The sequence below is a fragment of the Limanda limanda genome, chromosome 15, assembly GCF_963576545.1.
Source record: "Limanda limanda chromosome 15, fLimLim1.1, whole genome shotgun sequence".
Classification (NCBI taxonomy): domain Eukaryota; kingdom Metazoa; phylum Chordata; class Actinopteri; order Pleuronectiformes; family Pleuronectidae; genus Limanda; species Limanda limanda.
Window position 1 is genome coordinate 24,967,016 of NC_083650.1, and position 14,720 is coordinate 24,981,735.

The window sequence follows — 14,720 nt, forward strand, 5'->3', positions numbered from 1 at the left end:
CTGTAACTTCTGCTTCTCTGGAGGAAAATAAATAATTCATAACGTTTCGTTTTGGGTTAAATATTTGGCAGTCAAATTAAATCAAACTCTAACCTGCAATTATTTTTGTTTTATTATTTTTTAAATAAAATACCCACTGTTGTAGAATCTCGTAAAAAAAATAGTTTTTGGAGTAAAATATCAGCTTGAAAATTTAGAACCAAAAATACAAAAAATATACGACGCAGAATAAGAAAATAGCGCAAAAAGGTTTTAATAAAAATAAAAACCAGTGTAAAACGAGCGTTGCACGAAGATGAGCAGGCCTCGGCAGCCATGTGACTTATTGAATTAATAAGTTTCCTCTCATAAATATTACTGATGTGGAACCTTGTCGAGTCTCGCAGCGCCGCAGAGAAGACGAAGGTTCCACTGGTTCCACTGGTTCCACTGGTTCCTTTAGTGGGAGGAAGGAGGAAGGAGGAGGAAGGAGGAGGAAGGAGGAGGAAGGAGGAGGAAGGAGGAGGAAGGAGGAGGCCTGTCCGGGCACCTCCACGTCTCTGCTCCATTCATTACTCTGACAGTTCACTCCGCGGTCAGTGTGTGTGTGTGTGTGTGTCCGTGTGTGTGTGTGTGTGTGCAGCAGCATCATCAGTGAATCCAAATTTACTTTTTGACTCGCAGCTTTTTGAAATTAGCTCGAGTCAAACTTCATCGAGTTTCGTGCGTAAAAAGCTGCGACGAGACGCAAACAGTGAAAAGGCAAATCGCATGTGAGCGGTTTGAAAAGTAGGTCAGCGGAGACAGAAAGGCCCGAAAGCTCCAGTGAGAAACCAGCTCTGCAGCCGTTATTAAAAATAATATTCTATGTGCCAATTTGTGTTTTAATAAATGTTAAAAAATCGATAATTATCAGCCCGTTCAACGAGGCACTGAATATAAATGTCTGATGCGTTTAAAGTCATTTTATTTAAATTATTAAATTCAATCAAATGCATTTCTTCGTTCGAATTTATTATTACAGTTTTAAAACTCAAATTCTCTGATTAAAATCCTGCGAGAGCAACAATTTGTTTCACCTCGTTTCCAAACATTTTATTAAATCATTTCAAGAAGGAAAAAATGGGGTTTTGATATTAAAATTAAGACGAATTTACCTGTATATTTTTCTTTATATATATTTTTTAATGCATTATTTTAATGTAAATCCTCTTTTCTCTTTTCACTCCAGACGCGTTTTGGTTCGGTTTACGTCCAGTGCGTAAAGAAGAAGTCTCCTCCGCAGCCTCCTGGCCCGGACAGTTACCAGGCCTCCCTAAAGAGGGCAGTCAAGTATGGGCTTTCTCCTCCTGCTGTCTCCTCCTCCTCTCTTCTCCTCCTCTCTCCTCCTCCTCTCTCCTCCTGCTGTCTCCACAGCTCCCAGCGGCCACGGGCTCAGGAATTCACGTTTCACAGAACTCGGATTCTCCAGCTTCGGTAGTTTGAGAGAAGAGACGCAATTAAAACGTCGCCTGGGTTTTTTAAGAGCGCGTCTTTCCTCCTCCTCCTCCTCCTCCTCCTCCTTCTTCTCCTTCTTCTTCTTCTTTAGTGTAAATATCATTGAATTCTGCAAAGGCAGTAAAAAACACAACAGTTGCGCGGAGGAGACGTGGAAAGGGGTGGGGGGGGTGGTATTGATTTACGCGTTTATTGTCGTGGATGAAACAGACTCGCTCTTGTTCTGCTGTTTTCACTCGAAAGAGGAACAGGAGAGAGAGAGAGTTTGGAGTGAAAGTGTCGGAGCAACAAGGCGTGAGGGAGAACTAACCCCCCCCACGACCACCATTTACATGTTCGCAGCAATTTTACCTAAATTAATTTTAATGCTAAACGAAGGATAATTCGCAGGAACCCATCATCTTCTCCTTTGCCTCCCAGCTCCACGAGTGAGAGAATTACAGCATAAAGTGTCACGGGTATGGTGAGGACCCAAATGCAGCACAGGCAGACGAGATCTTAATTGGTAATGAACTTTATTTGTCACTGCAGTCTTAAACAGTTCTTAACAGTGGCAGGGTGAAAAGTCTTTGTTCCCAGTGATCTTCAGCGAGATCTGGCAAGGAGTGAGTCTGGTGTTGCTGAGTGGAGGCAAGGTCCACAGCAGGAGGATTACCTAGATGCAGACAGGATCAGTGGTGAGCTGTGTAGCAGGCCGGAGCAGGTAGCAAGCAGGTAGCAAGCAGGTAGCCGGCAGATAGCAGGCAGATAGCAGGTAGCAGGCCGGAGCAGGTAGCAGGCAGGTAGCAGGCAGATAACAGGTAGCAGGCCGGAGCAGGTAGCAGGCAGGTAGCAGGCAGGTAGCAGGCAGATAACAGGTAGCAGGCCGGAGAGAGAAATGCTGGAGGTCAGGCATTTACGCAAGACAATCTGGCACTGAAGCAGAGACAGGAGCAGGCTTATATGCAGCCAGGGCTGTCACAGGTGTGGAGAGTTGGCCTGATGAGGGGGCGTGGCTAACAGGTAGAGTGGAGCAGAGACAGAGGAGTGGAAAAATACCAGCAGACAGGAGATGAGCAGACTGTGACAGAACCCCCCCCTCAAGGGACGGCTCTCGACGTCCCAAGACGAATGGACTAAACCGGGTGGGAGGCGGGGGCCTGGAGGAGGGCTAATACTCGTCCGAGAGCCCAGCGTCCATCTCCAAGACCCTGGTCCCGGGGAGACTGTCGTCGCTGTCGTTTGGGGACTCCGACGGAGGATGTGGTCTGGGAGGTGGCCTGGTTCTGGACGTCTGGGTGGGGTTGCGTCGATGGAAATCCCTGATGATGGTGCGGTCCAAGATGTTCCTCCCAGGGACCCAGAACCTTTCTTCAGGGCCGTAACCCTCCCAGTCCACCAAGTACTGGAATCCCCTCCCACGCCGGCGAGACTGCAGGATACGACGGACAGTGTAGGCGGGACCTCCATCGATGAGGCGAGGAGGCGGTGGAGGTGGTGTGGCAGGAACCAGGGCGCTCTCTTGGACCGGTTTAACCTTGGAGACATGAAACGTGGGATGAACCCGCATGGATCTAGGGAGTTTGAGCCTCACTGCCACTGGGTTGACGATCTCCTGGATCTCGAATGGGCCGATGAAGCGAGGAGCCAGTTTCTTGGATTCCACCCGGAGGGGAAGATCACGGGTGGAAAGCCAAACTTTCTGACCCGGCTGGTAGTCTGGGGCCTTGGAGCGGTGGCGATTGGCGGCCGCGGTGTAGCGGTCAGCGGCCCGGAGTAGAGCCGCCCTGGCTCGGGTCCAAGTCCTGCGACAACGGCGGATGAAGTCCTGGACAGAGGGGCAGGATGTTTCTTTCTCAAGTGCCGGAAAAAGCGGTGGTTGGAACCCATAGGTGCACTCAAAGGGGGAGAGACCGGTGGCGGAGCTGGTCAAGGTGTTGTGGGCGTATTCTACCCATAGGAGCTGTTCGGACCAAGAAGTAGGGTCTTGAGACGTCATGCAACGTAGTGCCGTTTCCATCTCCTGATTCTTGCGTTCGGTCTGGCCGTTGGACTGGGGGTGGTACCCCGAGGACAGGCTGACGGTGGCTCCCAGGAGCGAGCAGAACTCCCTCCAGAATACTGAGGCGAACTGGGGACCCCGATCAGAGACCACGTCCACTGGGATGCCATGGAGACGGACGACGTGGAGGAGGAGTAGTTTAGCCGTCTCTTTGGCAGATGGGAGTTTGGGCAGGGGCACGAAATGTGCCATCTTGCTGAACCTATCTACCACCGTCAGGATAGTAGTGTTGCCGCTGGATGGTGGTAGACCGGTGACAAAGTCCAAAGAAATGTGCGACCAGGGACGATGAGGCACAGGCAGAGGATGTAGAAGACCGGCAGGGGCATGATGAGCCGGCTTGTGCTGGTTGCAGGTGGGACAGGCATTGACGAACCCCCGAATGTCCTCATCCAGTGACGTCCACCAGAACCGGCGCCGCACCACGTCCTTGGTCCGTTGGATCCCTGGATGACAGGTAAGTTGAGTGCTGTGGGCCCATTGTAGAACCTCAGACCGGAGGTCAGGCGGGACGAACAGACAGTTGGGAGGGCAAGCACTAGGTCCGGGCTGGTCTTGGGCGGCGACCCTGACCTTCTCCTCTATCTCCCAGGTGAGTGTGGCCACCAGACGGGAAGAAGGCAGGATAGTGTCTGGGTCGGTCCTGTCCCCCTCCTTTTCCGAGAACTGACGGGACAGGGCATCGGGCTTGACGTTGCGGGACCCCGGTCGATAGGAGAGGGAAAAGTTGAAGCGGGTCAGGAAGAGTGCCCATCGAGCCTGGCGGGAGTTCAGTCTTTTGGCGGACTGGAGGTACTCAAGGTTTTTATGGTCAGTCCATACCAGAAACGGCAGTTTAGTCCCCTCGAGCCAGTGTCGCCACTCTTCTAAAGCCAACTTGACGGCGAGGAGCTCTCGGTTTCCAATGTCATAATTCCTCTCTGCCGGGGTCAAACGTCGGGAATAGAATGCGCAGGGGTGCAACCTCTGGTCGGAGGCTGCTCTCTGGGACAAGACAGCCCCCACTCCCGAGTCGGAAGCGTCCACCTCGACCACGAACTGCCGTTCAGGGTCCGGTATTTGGAGGATGGGGGCCGAGGTGAATCGTGTCTTCAGGGCCAGAAAAGAGTCATTGGCGGCCGTGGACCAGAGAAACGGAACCTTGGAGGAGGTAAGAGCTGTGAGGGGGGCCGCCACCGAACTGTAGCCCCTGATGAACTTCCGGTAGAAGTTGGCGAAGCCCAGGAAACGTTGCAGCTGCTTGCGGGAATCAGGGGCGGGCCAAGTGGTGACGGCAGAAACCTTGGCTGAGTCCATCTCCACGGTCCCTCTCCCTACGACGTACCCCAGGAAGGAGACAGACGAGACGTGAAACTCACACTTCTCGGCCTTGATGAACAGCGAGTTTTCCAGCAGACGTTGGAGGACCTTCTGGACGTGATGTACATGTTCCTCTCTGGAGCGGGAGAAGATCAGAATGTCATCAAGGTACACGAAGACGACCCTGTTGAGCATGTCTCTGAGCACGTCGTTGACCAGAGCCTGGAAGACAGCAGGAGCGTTGGTGAGGCCGAAGGGCATCACCAGGTACTCGTAGTGACCAGTGGGGGTATTGAACGCCGTCTTCCACTCGTCCCCCTCGCGGATCCGGACCAGGTGGTAGGCGTTGCGCAGGTCAAGCTTGGTAAATATGGTGGCCCCCTCTAGGAGCTCGAAAGCTGAGGAGATGAGAGGCAGGGGGTACCGGTTCTTGATGGTAATGTCATTCAATCCACGATAATCAATGCAGGGGCGGAGTGTCTTGTCTTTCTTCTCCACGAAGAAGAAACCTGCTCCAGCCGGAGACGAGGAAGGGCGGATGATGCCTGCCGCTAGACCGTCATTGATATATGTCTCCATCGCCCCCCTCTCAGGAACGGACAGGGAATACAGGCGTCCTCTGGGGGGCGTGGCACCGGGCTGGAGGTTGATGGCGCAGTCATAGGGCCGATGTGGGGGCAGGGAGGTTGCCTTGGCCTTACTGAAGACCTCCCTGAAGTCCAGATACTCAGCCGGGACCCCCAGCACATCGGTAGAAGAACTGGTCGTGGCAGAAGGTCGTGGTGTGGCGGCTTGCTTGAGGCAGACCTGGTGACACGATGAACTCCACCCCAGGATCGCCCCTGTGGTCCAATCAAGGTGTGGATTGTGACGTCGGAGCCATGGGAACCCCAGAAGGAGAGGATGACGAGGAGAGTGCAGGATGTGAAACTGGAGTGTTTCATGGTGGTTCCCGGAAATTAACATCTGTATAGGCACTGTCAGGTGGGTCACAGTTCCCAGAAGTCGGCCATCCAGAGCGTTGGTGGAAACTGGAGCTGGCAGGGGAATCTGACCGACACCCAGCTGCAGAGCTAGGTTAGAGTCCATAATGTTGGCATCAGAGCCAGAGTCAATGAGGGTGGCGAGGGTCTGGGATCCCTCAGGCAGTAGCAGGCGGACCTGGCACAGGGATCGTGGGCTGGAGGAGGAGCTAGATGTATGACTCACCAGGAACTCCTTCCTTCCTGATGAGCCCGACCTTTTAGCGGGCACCTGGAAATAAAGTGTCCCGCTTGGCCACAATACAGGCAGAGGCTCCCCTCGCGGCGTCTCCTCCTCTCTTCTGGCGTTAGACTGGCCCGACCCACCTGCATGGGTTCAGGCTCCCCTGAATACCGGCAGCCAGAAAGCATCGATACGTCGGAAGCCGCTGGTGAAGGGGCGGGCTGGCGTCGTCCTGCGAGCCCCTGATGTTTCTCCCGCTGTCTCGCTTGAATGCGACGGTCAATGCGGGACGCCAGCTTGATGATGCCGTCGACAGTGGTGGGAAGGTCGTACGAAATCAGTTCGTCTTTAATGTAGTCAGCGAGCCCCATCAGGAATGCGTCGCACTGGGCAGCCTGGTTCCACTCACTGGAGCTAGCCTGGGTGCGGAAGTGGATGGAGTAATCGGCCACTGAACGAGACCCTTGCTTCAGACCTAGAAGCCCTCCAGAAGCGTCCGGACCTCGGGAAGCTTCTCCGAACACTTTGCGGAGCTCAGCGGCGAAGGCTTGGAAAGTGGAGCACGCTGGAGTGCGACGCTCCCACTCGGCTGTTCCCCACAGCCGAGCGCGCCCCGTCAGATGATTCACGGTGAACGCCACCCTGGCGTCTTCCGAAGCGAAGGTGTGGGGCTGGAGGGCAAACAGGATGGAACAGTTTGTGAGGAACGGGCGGCAGCCCTCCGCGTCCCCGGCGTAGCGTTCAGGAACCCCCACACGAGGCTCCGAGGCGGAAGCAGAGGCAGCCGGGACTGGTAGAGGCTGGACTGGTTCTGGAGGCAGAGGGACAGCTTGAGCAAAAGCTGCGGCGAGTTGTTGGACCTGCGAGGCTAGCAAGGTAACCGCCTGCTCCTGCTTAGTCACCGCCAGTTGAACATCTGCTGAGTTCGAAAGCAGCAGCGCCTCGTGGTGCTGGAGCATCGCCTCTACCTTCTCCAGGCGATCCATCGGCGTGTGCGCTGGGTCCATGTCTGGCCAGATTGTACTGTCACGGGTATGGTGAGGACCCAAATGCAGCACAGACAGACGAGATCTTAATTGGTAATGAACTTTATTTGTCACTGCAGTCTTAAACAGTTCTTAACAGTGGCAGGGTGAAAAGTCTTTGTTCCCAGTGATCTTCAGCGAGATCTGGCAAGGAGTGAGTCTGGTGTTGCTGAGTGGAGGCAAGGTCCACAGCAGGAGGATTACCTAGATGCAGACAGGATCAGTGGTGAGCTGTGTAGCAGGCCGGAGCAGGTAGCAAGCAGGTAGCAAGCAGGTAGCCGGCAGATAGCAGGCAGATAGCAGGTAGCAGGCCGGAGCAGGTAGCAGGCAGGTAGCAGGCAGATAACAGGTAGCAGGCCGGAGCAGGTAGCAGGCAGGTAGCAGGCAGGTAGCAGGCAGATAACAGGTAGCAGGCCGGAGAGAGAAATGCTGGAGGTCAGGCATTTACGCAAGACAATCTGGCACTGAAGCAGAGACAGGAGCAGGCTTATATGCAGCCAGGGCTGTCACAGGTGTGGAGAGTTGGCCTGATGAGGGGGCGTGGCTAACAGGTAGAGTGGAGCAGAGACAGAGGAGTGGAAAAATACCAGCAGACAGGAGATGAGCAGACTGTGACATAAAGCATAAAGGCTGAATTAGCCATAGACACATTATTCTGAATATGAACTTAAGTGCTTCTTCCTTTAAGTACAAATATTACAAATATAATGATTCAGCTTCACATCATCACCTGGATGCACGATTTACTTTATTTAACAACTGGTAATATGTGTGTTTTAATGTGTGTGTGTCTCTCTCTCTCTGTGTGTTAGACATGATGCAACAACTTAAGAGGAATAAGAGAGCGTATATATATATATATATATATATATATATATATATATATATATATATATATATATATATATATATATATATATATATCTCCACCAAGGCCCAACAGTTAATAACATTAACCACATGTAAATTATATTGTAGTTTCTTATAATTTATTTGGGTCAAGTTGCACTCACTCATAGACGGATCCTTGATTTAATCTTTGAGGAATCAGTGAATATGTTGAAAAACATCATATCTCTCAACTATTTCTATAACCTGCACCAAAATGAACGAGTTCTTTTTTGACCCAAAACTGCTTCTTCAAGTTTTGTGGTAATTCCATCCGGTAGTTTTTGTGTAATCCTTCTAAATAACGTAACACAACCTCCTCTTGTGTCTTTACACAAACTGAAACTTAGATCACATCAACACACTTCACCATGTTTCTGTGTTAACCTGCTCTCTCTCCCCCCCTCTCTCTCTCTCTCTCTCTCTCTCTCTCTCTGCTGGAAGATAACGTGAGACTAGTTGTGATTCTGTTATTTGAAGAAAAAAGTATTTATTTACAACACAGATGCACATATATACCCTTCAAAGTAAAAGCATAAGAAACAAGAACGTCTTCAAAGGAATCTTAAAGATGTGCGATATACATGTTTTGAAGCAAATGGATAATGGATGCATTGATAACCCACACAAGGATGTATGCACACACACACACACACACATGGACCCCCTCACATGCATACTGACACACACACACACACACACTCCACACACACACACGCACACAGAGTGACTTTTACATTCTCTCCTGTCTGTTGATCATTACATCATCTGGTTAAATCCAAACTGACTGTAGTATAAATGGTTTTTTCCCATAAGCCTCTGCTTCCCCCTGTTATCAGGCCGCATGGGGGGGGGGGGGCATGGGGGGGGGGAATCCATTGGCCATGCAAGTGCTCGGCCTTGTGACATAAACACATCAATAGGACACGGGAATAGACTTTCAGAGGCCCTCAATCAAACACAGAGAGGAACAGGAAACAACATGTTTTCGCGGGACGCACACTTTGCAGTTTCCCTTCCACAGTGATTCTTCTTCTTTAGAGGTTAACTGAAGCTCTGCATCATGTTTGTTAGCCTGTCGCGGTGCTAGCCATGTGGACACCTGTACGCTACGTGTCTGTCACGGATCAGAACAGATCAACCCAAACGCAAGTGCGTGGATTCAGAACCTTGAAAATTCCCAAATGTTAGATCCTCAAAACACCGCGTTGTTCAACTTGTGTCCGGAGTTTAAATCCTTTAATTTATAATAAAAGTTTCATGTCCCCAAAACAGTCAGAGAGTCACCAATAAAAACTTTCCACCAGCAGAGGAAAAATATAATCAAGTGATATGAGAATATTCAAAATGAACCATAATGTGTGTCCCCGGTGTGTGTGTGGACAAACAGGAATCTGAGTCTCTACCACTCGCTCTCTTTCCATCCAAATAAAGGCTTGAGAGAAAAGATGGACTGATCGAATCGTCAGTTTATTCACTTTTTCTTTTAAAAATGCTTCGTGATTGAATGGAGGGAGGGGGGGGGGAGGGGGCAGGGGAAGTGGGAGGGGCAAATTTGATGATGGAGAGACGGCACACACATAGTGTGGAAAGAAACCAGAAACAAAACAAAACGAAAAAAGTTCACATCCTTTAAAAAAAAAAAAAAATCTATTAGAAACAACATAATATGCAGAACAATACAATAGCATTTACAATACTTAAATTCCCAGTTCTTGTGAGAGTCCAGCGTAATTTTACAACAGTATACAGTATATTTTCTTTCTCCACTCGCTTCCCAAACTAGGGTCTGATATAGTTATACTTTTAATTTCTTTTCTCTTCCCTCTTTCCATGTTTCAATCCACTATATTTTTTAAAGGGCACCTTGTTTTGCTTGGTTAGTGTCCTGTCAGATACAGACATTGGCTTCTCCTTGGTCCAATCCCATCGATCCCAAAGAGTGGAGTTGCTCTTCGCAGGAAGTCTCTTGTGTGTTTTTTGCCAAAGAGTCTAGAAAATATCACCAAGTGCCACAGGTTGGCCTCAGGAACAGGCCGAGGACCCAGTGTGTCTCTCATCGCATCGCAACCGCTCTCATCGGAGGAATCCATGTGGAACTAGTGGACGGCAAGATGGGGGAAAGTCTGGCGCCCACCCGAGGAGAAGCAGGGGGTCGTGGGGGACAGTGGGTCGTCTGAGTGGGGTGAGGTTTGATCTTCTGTGCGTCGCCATCCCCCTGGAAACAAGGATCAGAGGTTTCCCTGTTGCAGATTATCAGCCGAATCAAATGTTGTTGGGTGTTGGAGGTTGCCAGAGGGGCCGCTGTTGGGTGTAGTCGTCAGGAAGCTCCCGTTCCCATGCTCCGTGAAGGCCTCTGTGAGACACGCCATCCCCCGGTTGGCCCTGCAGGTCTGAGCAGAGACAAGATGGGAAATGATTAATAGAGGATCTGTCGTTTTTTTTGTGGAGGTACATGAGAGACTTTGCAGCTGGCGAGCGGACGGGAGCCCGCTGTGACCCGGCTGATCACAGGGAGGATTCAGGTTTAGAGTTTCTGAGTCAGACAGTTTAATCTCTGTAGTCGTGGAAAAGCCTTTTAACTGAGAGCCAGGAGCTGCTCAGTCCTTCAGGGACTCGGAGACGTCCACAGTCCACTGAGGAGGACAGGACACGTCTCACCTGGCAGCAGACATATCAACATATCAAATCAAAATCCAAAAACACCACGATTCAGCCAAACAAATGTTTTCAAGTCGCTCCATTGTCTCCGCCGCTGGGACCCGGCGCTTTTAGCTGCATAAGAAAAACTATCGAACGAGTGAGATATCATTAATCATTCATTAAATACAACAATAGATCACAGTGGACTTCAGAGAGCAGCCTCTCGTGTTACAGGCCAGTTACATGAACCAGGCTGATAAAACCCCCGGAGGAGCAATAACACGTCTGTGGTGCCGGGGAACCCGACCCGGAGTTAATCTGGGTCAGAATCCAGCGTCCTGCCCCGGTGCTGAGGGCGAGTGGACGCAGGAGAGAGAGAGAGAGAGAGGGTTTAGAGAGTTAATCCTACACCCTCAGTAATGCTGCTTTAACAGTAGGAGAGGACTTAGAGACCAAACACACATGATCAACTAGGAGTGATACCGAGGTCCGCTGCTTAACGTTTCCTGGATAATCTGTTTAACGTGGACTACAGGGACATTTAAAATTAGTCGTGGATTTTTATCCTTGGATTTCGAACAAGTCAGCTTTTGATAATGTGAATCCAGCCGAGCTCGAACCGCCACCGAGGCCCGACAGTCCCTTCAGATTCTCACACATTCACAGATATCAGTTCCCTTAATGTACTATTATCAGATCCATGCAATATTCCCAGGGAAAAGTCAAAATCCCTGTCTCACATTCGCCCTCTGATACAGATCCACACCAGAATTTAAAGGATTCTTCCCTGACCTCTACCACATCCTTCCAACAGGTTTCATGGAAATCCATCTTGTAGTCTTTGCTTAATCCTTCTTACGAACAAACCAACCAAAAGATAAATTGACAGAGGTGAAAACATCAAATCCTCGGTGGAGAAAATACTGATATTTCAGGTAACTACGATATTTAAAGTGTAGAACTAGAGGAAAAGTGTCTAAAAGTCACGAGTTTTAATAACCTGAGCTATATCAGGAATCCCCCAACACTTCTCCAACCTGCACTCGCCCTCGGAGCTCCTGTGACAGTGAGAGATGATGTGAAGAAATCCATCTTCACCCTCTTCTCCCTACATTCCTCTCCTCACAGACAACAATAGCTTCCATCCATCTCTGGAGGAGCTTCCGTCACTGCAGGGAAACCGGGGCCATTGTTCTCAGAACCAAAGAGGAGAAGTGAGGCTCGGGGCCGCCGGTCACCTGAGAGCGCCCGGCGCCCGTCCACGTGCTCGCCGCTATACACAGGAGGGCCACTACACACAAGAGGACCACTACACACCAACACAAAGGCCGACAGGGAGAAGGACAAGGAGGTGCCGCGGCAGGAGGACAATGGAGGACGAAGAGCAAGGACCTTGGTTTGTTATTCCCCTCATCCATCAGCTTCCACCTGGGCTGGTGAGCTATTAGATCGGCCTGGTGTCAATGAGTCAGGTGGGACGGGTTGTGTATCCTACTGGACCTAATGGCATCAAACCTGTGACCTTTCCATTGTGAGACCTAACCTGCTGCACTACAGCGAGCTATTAGCGATGCTAGCATGAAGCAGGTCAGCGCGTGCTAGCTCCTAACACAACGACCCACTGAGTCTTTACATGATCTGTTGTGTTGTTGTGTTTTAATTTAGTTTTATCTTCTGGAACCGACACAAAACTTCGATGAAAACTCAGGAAGCAAAGTCACAGATTGAATAACAAGTGACTAAAGATCATAACAACGACCATTTACAGCTAAAATGTAAATAAAACCCATGAAGAATCTGTTGGATTAATAATTCACGTGTTTGTGGCCCTGGCGACCGGAGCGTCGGGGGTGCAATAAACACGATGCGTGCTTGAAAGGACTCACATCGCTAATACGGTTTTTCACTTAATAAGCCAATCAATACATTGAGCTGCAGGCCCTGGGGGGCGGGGGGATCAGCAGGGACACACACATTCACGTGGACACAATACAAGAGGCAGGAACTCCTCATCAGGAACTATTCTCTCCACTAATGTTCGTTAATAGTAAAAGTTCATCCAGCAGAAAGAGAAGTTGAGGGTAGAGAGGGGGGGGGGGTGACGGTGGGAGGAAGAGCGGGGGGGGGGAATCTTGACCCCTCAGCAGTAAGGTTAACAAATTTGTGCTTAATGATTGGAGCAATGAGTCCCGGGACAAAGGGTCTCCAGCCGGGCCCGGCAGCCGAGGGTCTGCAGCTCACTGAAGCGTCTCTCCCGACATTTTGGGGAAAAGCTCGGAGCGGAGAGAGAGAGAGAGAGAGAGAGAGAGGAGAGAGAGAGAGAGAGAGAGAGAGAGGGCCGGGGGAAAATTTGTAATAAAAAAGCAAAAAACAAAAAAACCACAGCACAGATAAAAACGTGAAACCCTGAAAAGAATCTTGCATCTGCCAGGAGGGAAATGTTTCTGATCTGAGAGATTAACTCTTTTAAAAGCGAGTGATCAAAAAGATGATTCACATTTACAACTAAAGAAAAAAAAATACATAATCCGATAATTGAATGAGACCAAACCCACACGTTGTACATGTGAATACAGAAATCATATCTACAGCTCTGATGTACACTGAATGTGGAATGTTGTTGCTCCATATCCTAGCGCCCGTAATTAATTCTTCCACTGTGCGATAACTATTGTTCTCACGAAAATGAAAATTACAGTTTTCGTGGCTAATTCCGCGGAAGACGGAGAGAGAGAGAGAGAGAGAAGGGGCGGGTGGGGGGGGGGGGCGAGGGAAGGGAAGGGAAAGGGGGTAAGGGTCACCCGAGAGTCATTTCGGTCGCTCTATCAAAGGCTCAGCTCGCTTCTGCTTCACTAGCCGGGTCCGTCTCTGCTGACAGGTGTATTGTTTCGCAAGAGGATATAAGCTGTGTAATCATCGCGTGGGGGGGGCGAAGCATAACGCACTAAGCGGCACTAATTGGCTTTAGTTTTAACTAATGTTGCCGAGTGACTGTGAGGAACAACCTTCTGCAGGCCGGCTCAGGAAACTCACAAACCGCTCCTTCTCTCAGCCCCGAGGTAACAAAACCTCGGCTCCGCCTCTAATGAAAACTGCTTATAAAATATAATAAAATATAATGAACCTGTGCTCGCTTAATCAAATAAGATAACTGTCCCCTCCTCCCTCCCCCTCCCCTCCTCCCTCCCTTAATAACCTATTAATTTAATTGGTCATGAAAGAATATAACACATCACTTACATTTAATTGACCTAGAAAAAGGAAAGTAGCGATTTGACGGCGGCGAGCTAGCAGCTAGCGGCTAGCAGCTAGCCGCTAGCAGCTAGCGCCGGCGAGCGGGTGAAGCTGGAGAGAAACGATTAGTCGCGACAGGAAGTGAAGACGCGTTCCTGTCGCCATCGCTCGCCCAGACTCTTTCTTCCTCTCTCCCTCCTGTCCTCCCTCCCTCTTGTCATTTACTTGTTTCTCTCTCTCGCCATCTCTTCATCCGCCCCTCCCTCCCTCCCGATGTCTACCCCTCTCTTTCTCCCTGGCTTTTCTCTTTTTTTTTCCTCGCCGCTGTCTGCTCGTCTTCTCGCGGCTGAGGATTCCTCTGGTGGCCCAATTACCAGATTCAGCAGCAAATTGAGGCTGTTTAAAGCAAGGTCTGCTGGGAAGGCTAGCAGCTGCTGGAGAGAGGCGGCGTGGACCCGGAGAACCAGCCCGGGTGTTTACACACTCGCACAGATAAACACAGACGCACACAGACGCACACAGACACACACACGCCTCATCCTGAAACACTTTTCTATCACCACGTCTCCCTGCCTCTCCAACCTGACACACGTCGTTTCCAAGTGGGATTTCTTTCTGCCTTTGTTTTGGTCGTGGAGATTTGTGACAGGGAGAAATGGCGGTGTATATATATTGTCACCGTGACACACACACACACACACACACACGTGCACGCACATTCTGTGGAGGGTTAATGGTCTCTATTTTTGTAAACCGAATAAGTCAAATCCATTGGTCACACCTCTGGTGATGGCATATTTAATTTGGATCTAGTCAATTAGGCCCAGCTAAGCTCCATACCCTGCTGGCTATGTCCTCCATTTTGCACTAGTTTGTGTCCCCTCCCTGTGCCAGGAGTAATCCTATTA

The 14,720-nt window shown here is 50.1% G+C and overlaps 1 protein-coding gene across 1 annotated transcript in view; it reads right to left on the reverse strand.

The window, feature by feature from the left end:
- Positions 1–10,259: 10,259 nt before the first annotated feature.
- Positions 10,260–14,720, reverse strand: part of meis1b (Meis homeobox 1 b) — a 94,452-nt gene continuing 89,991 nt past the window's right edge. Inside the window, exon 13 of the mRNA XM_061087063.1 lies at positions 10,260–10,328. The gene's annotated coding sequence lies outside the window, so the exon portion shown is untranslated. The remainder of the gene's footprint in view (positions 10,329–14,720) is intronic.